The 8517-nt window shown below is 40.1% G+C and overlaps 1 pseudogene; it reads left to right on the top strand.

Annotated features, from left to right (window-relative positions):
• The first annotated feature begins 1498 nt into the window (after positions 1–1498).
• LOC111169313 (RNA-binding motif, single-stranded-interacting protein 2 pseudogene) lies at positions 1499–2975 on the top strand (annotated as a pseudogene).
• The last annotated feature ends 5542 nt before the right edge of the window (positions 2976–8517 follow it).

The following is an 8517-nucleotide window of genomic DNA, read 5'->3' as shown; positions in this document are numbered from 1 at the left end:
TGAACTGTACACTATAAATGTTTTAAAAGAGATTTCATACTACGTCTATTTCATCACAATAAAAATTTTAATCTAATCTTTATGAAGGGAATAAAACTATATTTTCACCAAATGTTTATATGTCTAATATAAAAATCTTTCAAAATTAAAATAATTGTCTTCCCTTCTACCCTCAGAGTATGGAAAGATTGTCTGGACTTGAGGGGCAGGTGACAGAGGGGAAGCAAGAGAGATACATCTCAAAACAGCTCTCAAAAGGGCCCTGTGCCTTGTTGTTCTGGGAAGCCAGACCCCCACAAAAGTGTTGGACATGAGAGCTGTAGTGGAAATACACTCCCTTTTCCTGAATAAGTAGGCATAAAGCATCAAAACCAGAGTTTCCCTATGGGTATAGGGAGCTTATTGGTGTTGAGCATATCAATGGTGGGCTTGAGAGCAGCTCAAATTTCCCAGGAGGATATATCTCTGAGAGGCTGAATGGAGCCCAGAGACCAGTGAAAGTGGGAGCCATGTGTTTTGGATCAGGAGGTCAATCCAGGAAGGGACAGGAGCCAATGACCAGAGTCCCATCAAAGTCCATGCACATCTGAAAGATGAATGATGACCAAAGATGAGATATCCCCATGTCAATGCCTTGGCATAAACAAAGTCATCATCCTTCCCAGGATGGGGATAACTCCTGAACTAAGTGAGATCTAGTTTTACATAACAAGCAGTTTGGGCTTGCAAAGTGGAATGTTCATTTACAGATAGATGAAGAAAAATACTATTCTTATTGTAATGTTGGATTAAGATTTATAACTGTGAACTCTGGAGAGAGAATACACATTCTTTTAAAACATAGGTAGAATGTCTTTCAAATAAAAGCCTATAATAGACTACAAGCAATATCTCAACAAGTCCCAAATTTTTATATAATACAGGTCGTGTCCACTGACTACAATGGCTTAAAGCTCAAAATCAGTAATAAAATGTGGGGCTTTTCCAAAACATCTCTAAACCTAGAAAAAAAAAAACCCCACAACTTCTAGAGGATTCTTGGGTGAAAGAGAAAGCCACCTACCACTCACATCACAGTTAAGGCTTTCCTCTTAAGATCAGAAAGAAGACAGGAATGTCCACTCTTACCACTCCTATTCAACATTGTCCTGGAGTTCCTGGCCAGTGTAACAAAAGAAGAAAAAGAAATAAAAAGAGTTTTATAAAAAGAGAAAGCAAGGAGTGAATCCATTTCTATTCACATGGTTGCCCATGTAGAAAATTCCAAATAATTTATCAAAAAGCTACTAGAGGCTGAGGGCGGGAACGCTGAGGTGGGACAGTTGCAAAGGCTGAGGACGCGGAAGCGTCAGAATGATGGAATTCTCGGAGAGAGGGGAGAGCGGTCCCTCTCTACACTCAGATAAGAGTGAGCTCTGTTCAAGAGGTCTCTTAGTGAGCTTCGACATTCGAAGGCCAGATGCGGCCCTCAGTACCCCACCTCACAGTGCGGCATGGAGGTCGAACAAACACCTAGACTCCAGCATGCGGTTTTGCTCAGAGACAGTTTGAACAAACATCCCAACTCTGTGAACTTCGGCTTGGGCATAAATTTCAGGTTGGTCATATGTGCCATTGTCTTAGCAAATGGCACCACCAAGTCCAGTCAACAGTATCCCTAACAGCAGCAGTGGGAGTACCTGTAAATGACCAGCTGAGTGAAATCAACTTCTACATCAGGGCATTGCAGCCAAGCACTACTGACCAGGACCTAGTCAAGTTGTGTCAGCCATATGGCAAGTTTGTCTCCACTAAGGCCATACTAGGCAAGACCACAAACAAGTGCAAAGGCTATGGCTTTGTGGACTTTGACAGCCCTTCAGCAACACAGAAAGCTGTAAAAGCACTGAAAACCAGTGGTGTACAAGCACAGATGGCAAAGCAACCGGAGCAGAACCCCACAAATTTATACATCTCAAACCTCCCATTGTCAACGGATGAGCAAAAACTGGAAGGAATGCTAAAGTCCTTTGGTCAGGTTATCTCCACTCGAATCCTTCGAAATACCAGTGGAACCAGCAGAGGGGTTGGCTTTGCAAGGATGGAGCCCCCACAGAGAAGTGTAAAACTATCATCACTTTGGAAAATATATTAAGGCACCTCCTGGTGTACCAGCCCCATCTGATCCCTTGCTTTGCAAATTTGCTGATGGGGGTCCAAAGAAATGACAGAACCAAGGAAATTTTATGCAAAATGGAAAGCCTGGCCAAGGAATGCAGACATGCGTGGTATGGCCTTGACCTATGACCCCACCACAGCTCTTCAGAATGGGTTTTACTCAGCTCCTTATAACATCACCCCCAACAAGATGCTTGCTCAGTCTGCACTGTCCCCATATCTTCCATCTCCTGTGTCTTCATATCAGAGAGTAACTCAGAAATCTCCTCTTATAAGTATCTAACCCATCTTGGATGCACCACCAGTCATATCTCATGTAGCCTTCAGGTTCAATTCTGACACCAGGAATGTATCATCCCATTTCTCTCCAGCCTGCCTCCATGATGGGATCTCTTACCCAGCAACTGGGCCACCTTTCCCTGAGCAGCAAGGGCATAAATATGCCAACAGCTGCAGCTATGCAAGGAGCTTACATCTCCCAATACACCCCTGTGCCTTCCTCTTTTTCAGTTGAGGAGAGCAGCGGCCAGCAAAATCAAGTGACCGTGGATGCTCCCTCAGACCATGGGGTCTATTCTTTCCAGTTCAACAAGTAACAGTGGATTTCCCTCCCCATATTTTTTGAATATAAATGAATTCTTGGAGATGCTGATGCTCCAGACTCAAGAGGGCTGACTAGGAATACAGCCCCTCTGTGGGCCCTGCTGAGGACTAACACTTGGCCATCGTTTTTCACAAGCCTAGGCCTGGAAAAAGAAATCTCTGCACTCTTGTCCTCTGCTCTTCCTCTACTCCTGGTGGAGCCTGGGAGAACTGTCACTTTTTGTGTGTGCTACAGTCAAGGAGATCAGAAAAACTTTTAAGAAAAAAAAAGCCACTAGAAATAATGAGTTTGCAAGGTTGCAGGATACAAGGTCAGTACACAAGTATCAGCTGTATTTCTACATAATAGCAATGAGCAATTGGAATCTGAACGTTTTAAAAATGCTACTTGTGATAATAACTAAAAATCATAAGGTGCAGAGGCATAAATATAGAAAAGTGTGTAATATCTAAATGTTGAATGATGTGTATAATAAAGGAAGTCAAAGAAGACCTAAATAAATTGTAGAGATATACCACATTCATGGACTAGAAGATTCAATATTGCTTAAGAATAGCTGCTTCCCCTAAATTGACCTATAGATTCAACACAATCATCATAAAAATCCCAGCAAGCTTTTTTTTTTCGTAGAAATTGGCAAAATGATGAAAAGATGATCCATGAGGGTAGGGGTAATTGCAAAACACATGTCGGATAGGTGACATATCCAGAATATATAAAAATCTCAAAACTTAATATAAGAAAATAACAAAAATATTTCAAGACACTTCATCAAATATATGTATAGCAATTAAGCATGTGAAAAGATACTCAACATCATTAGTTATTAGAAAAATGCATATTAAAACAACAATGTGATACTGCTATACATACAACACCATTGATATTACCAAGTGCTGACAAGGATGTGGAGCAACTGGAACTCTGAACCATTGTTGGTGGGAATGCAAAATGGTACTGCCACTGTGAAATCAGTTGATAATCTTCTGTAAAGTTAGATGTGCATTTGCCATATGACCCAGCAACCCCACATCTAGTTATCTATGCAAAGGAAATGGAAGCTTGTGTTTGTTCAAAACCTGTACATAAATGTTTATAGCTTTATTCATAATTGCCAAAAGAGTAAACAATCCAAATGTCCTATAACTGACAGATGCATGAACAAACTGTGGTACACTGATATGACAGAATACTACTGTGCAATGTAAAGGGAAAACTGCTGATAAAAGAAACAGCATGGATGAGAATTTTCAAAATCATCAAGCCCTGGTGTCTTTTTGTTTAACAGATCTTCCCTCAATTTATCTCTCCTTTTGCATTTTTCCTGTAGCAATAAGTAGAAACTAGGCCTCCTCTTGAAGTTTGGAAACAATTTTTGCTAAGCATTCTTCCACTACATAACAAGGATCCTCCTTCTTCCAGTCACCTGCAGCATTCTCAACATCCACTTTGCTACTATCATTTTCTTCTATACAATCTAGTCTTTTCCCATTATACTCTACAAAATATTTCCAGCCACCACCCACTGCCAGATTTCAAACCCACCCCACATTTAGGTACTTATTAAGGCACCAGCTTATGCTTGGTACCAAAATCTGTATTCATTTTCTATTGCTGCGTAACAAATTATCACAAACCTATCAGCTTAAATAAAAGCATATATATATTATCTCAGTTTCATTAGGTCAGAAGTGCAGAATGCTGTGGCTGAATTCTCTGCACAAAGCCAAAATCAACTTGTCAGCCAGACTGAGTTCTCGTGTGGAGGCTCTGGGCAAAAACTCACTTTCAAGCTTATTCTTGTTAGCAGTATTCAATTTCTTGAATCTGTATAACTGAGGTCCTTGTTTACCTGCTGGCTGTCAACCAGGGGCTACTTCCAGCTCCTAGAGGTCACCGACATTCCTCATCATATGGCTCCTCCATCTTCAAGTCAGCTGCAGTGCATCAAATCCTTCTTGTGTTTTGCATCTCTCTGACTTTTCCTTCTGCTATCAGCTGGGAAAAGCTCTCTGCTTTTCAAGGGTTCATGTGATTAGGTCAGACTCAGGATAATCTTCCTATCTTAAGGTCAACTGTGCCATATAACATAAATAATCATGGGAGTAAAATCCATAAAACCTAAGCCCCAGGGATTATTTTGGACATGATTTATAGATTTAACACCATTCTTATCAAAATACCAGAAAAAAAATTTTTGTAGACCTAAATAAGCTTCTTCTAAAATTTATATGGAAAGGCAATGGTTCTTTTGCATACCAAAAAAAATTTTAAAGAAGAATAAAGTGAGAGGAATTACTCTATCTGATGTTAAGGCCTACTACAATATCGGCAATAATCAAGACAGTGTGATATTAGTGGAGAGAAGACACATAGATCACTAGAATAAAATAGACAAACAGAAATATACCAATGAAATAAGCCCAACTAATTTCTGACAAAGGCAGAAAAGCATTTAAATATGGGTAAATATAGTCTTTCAACAAATGATGCTGGAGCAATTAGACATACATAAGGTAAAAAAGTGTAAACCAAACTCTATACTTCATAAAAAATTATTTCAAAATTGACCATGGGTTTATGAATAAATTTTAAAAGCTAAAAAAAAATTAGGAGAAAAATCTCCAGGGCCTAAAGCTAGGTGAACAGTTCATAGATGAGACACCAAAAGTATGATCCATAAAAGAAAAAATTAATAAATTATACATAATCAAAATTTAAAGCTTTTGCTCTACGACATACCATGCCAAGAGGATAAAGAGACAAGATAAAGAGTTGGAGAAAACATTTAAAAATTATATATCTGACACAAGACTCACACCTAGACTATATGAAGAACACTCAAAACTCAACAGTAAACAAACAATCTGATTATAAATGGGCAGAAGACATGAATAGACATTTTATCAAAGGGATGGTAAAGTTGATGGTAAATAGCAAATGAAAAGATGTTCAACATCATTAGCTATTAGGGGAATAAGATATCACTACACGCTTAATATAACAGGTAAAATTTTAAAAAATAGTGACAATACCAAACGTTGGTGAGGATATTGAGAATCTAGGCCTCTCAAAGATTGCTGGTGACAATGTAAAATGGCACAGGCTCTCTGGCAAATAGTTTGGCAGTTTCTTCCCAAATTAAACAAGCACTTACCATACAAGCCAGCAATTGCACTCTTGCACATGTATTTCAGAGAAATGAGCATTTTTGTTCACACAAAAATCTATATGTGAATGTCTATAGCAGCTTTACTCATAATAGCAAAAAACTGGAAATAATCTAAATGTCCTTCAATGGGTGAATGATTGTACAAATTCTAGTACATCCATACAAAAGAATACTACTCAGCAATAAAAAGAATGTGGTAAGATTTCCAGAATGGTGGTGTGAAGAGCTTAAGGAAACCTCTCCCCTGGAGAGACATCTATTAGCCTGGCCAAAATTTGCAGATATAAACATTTAAAGACTAGATATTGATCAAAGGGCTTACAACAAATTGAGAAATATTTATTTTAAAAAATCTATGGGGGCTTCCCCGGTGGTGCAGTGGTTGAGAATCCACCTGCCGATGCCCCGGTCCGGGAAGATCCCACATGCCACGGAGCGACTAGGCCTGTAAGCCATGGCCGCTGAGCCTGCGCATCCGGAGCCTGTGCTCCACAACGGGAGAGGCCACAACAGTGAGAGGCCTGCGTACCGCAAAAAAAAACCAAAAAAAAACAAAAAAAACAAAAAAATCTATAGAAACTCAATAAATGGGAGACTGTGGCATTCAAGCTAGGGACTGCATCCATTCCCTCACATCTCTGTCTTGCTGTTTCAGTTCAGTAGGCAGCCAGGTTGCATTTCCCATCTCTTCAAGTTCCATGGTATAGAAGAGCTATTCAGGATGGGTCTGGCAGCCAGTGAACATCAGCAGATGTTATCTTCCATTGCTCAATGCTACAGAAGGCCTATCTTGAGTGGGTAGTGGCAGCCAGGCAACATCCATCTTCCCACCCTCACCTTCCACCATGTAGGGAGGATCTGGGTGGGTGCCTGGTGAAGAGTGCAGAAACTCTTTCCAAAACAGCTTTGTGTACTGGGGAAGCTACTTTGGTGTTCTTAGCAGCAGAGTTGCAACTCCCATCTCCACCAGCTTCTTGGGGCAGAAGAACTATTCTGGGTAGATTCAACAGCCAGTGAACATATGCAGATCCCCTCCTTCCTGGCTCTGAGCTGTGGAAGCTCCATAGTGGGTAGTGCCAGGAACTGGAAAGCAATACCTGCTCCTGCGCACCGCCCCTACACACAACTCCTATTCCATAGCACAAAAGTACTTCCTAGGGGATGGGTGGAGCAAGCCTCAAAGACTGGCAACACCCTTGCCCCTACCAAGGAGCTTGACTTTAACTGGATCAGACTGTGGGGCAATTTATGTCACAGGGTTGTTATAAACATTGGAGGAGTCAGCTAACAGTTAGTGGAGGATAACAGCTGGGTGTGATACCAGTAGAGGCAGACCAGCCAAAAACTTGATGGGGAGACTGGACACAGAGACAAAGAGAGCCAGCTAAAACCACAGTCATCCTGGTGGACAGGGAGACTGCACACATTCCCAAGACTCTTAACTCTGTGGAGCAACACCAGAGGCTACATTGCAGGGGAAATGGATTTCACTGAACTAGACCAGCCAGGGCTCTAAACAACTGAACAAGCAAACAGTACAACAAGCCCCATTTCTGGGGGAGGGGGCAGTATTCAAAGTTACTACAATATATTATCTGAAATGTCCTGTTTTAACAAAATCTATATAAATAAACAGTAAAGTGTGACTGATACACAAGAAAAAAAACAGGTGATAGAAACTGCCTGTGAAAGAGCCTGTATATTTAAGCCACTAACATTCTGGTAAACAAAGATGTCAAAGAAGCTATTATAATATGTTCAAACTACTGATGACAATGTCTGGCCAAACAGATAATAGCAATAGAGATAAAAATCATGAAAAAGAATCAAATAAAGTTATGGGCCTAAAAGGAACAATAACCAAAAAGAAAAATTTACTACAGAAGTCAACAGTAGATTTGAAGTAGAAGAATAATCATCAATCTTGAAGAGAGTTGTGCAATCTGAAGGAATAAAGAAAAAAGAGTGAAGAAAAACTGACAGAGCCTCCAAGAAATGTTAGACACCATTAAGGGCAACATATACATAACATGAATACCAGAAGGTAAGGAGGAAGGAACAGAACAAATGTTAGAAGAAATCATTGTTGAACATTTTCCACATTAGGTGAAAAATAGTAATTGACACACCTGTTGTAAGCTGAAGAATGGCCTTCCCAAATATGTCCTCACCCTAATTCTCAGAGAATATTATCTTGTATGGCAAAGAGACTTTGCAGAAATGATTAAATTAAAGATCTTGAGAAAGGGAGATTTATCCTGGATTATTTGGGTGGGCCCAATGTAATGACAAGGGTCTTTATAAGAGGGAGGCAGAAGGGTCAGAGTGAGTAGTAGGAGATATGACAGTAGCAAGAGATTGGATTACTGTGGCCATAAACCAGGGAATATCAGCAGCCTCCAGAAGTTAGAGGAGACAGGGAACAGATTCTTCCCAGGAGCATCCAGAAGGAACTAGCCCTGATGGTATCTTAATTTTAGCCCTGTAAGACTCATTTCAGACTTCTGACATCCAGAACAATAAGAGAATAAATTTGTGTTGTTTTAAGCCCTAAATCTGTAGTAATTTGTTACAGCAGCAATAG

This window comes from Delphinapterus leucas, chromosome 3, assembly GCF_059928025.1.
Source record: "Delphinapterus leucas isolate spDelLeu-1000000601 "Yukka" chromosome 3, BTC_Dleu_Yukka2, whole genome shotgun sequence".
Lineage (NCBI taxonomy): Eukaryota > Metazoa > Chordata > Mammalia > Artiodactyla > Monodontidae > Delphinapterus > Delphinapterus leucas.
This window is presented reverse-complemented; position numbering and strand designations above follow the sequence as displayed.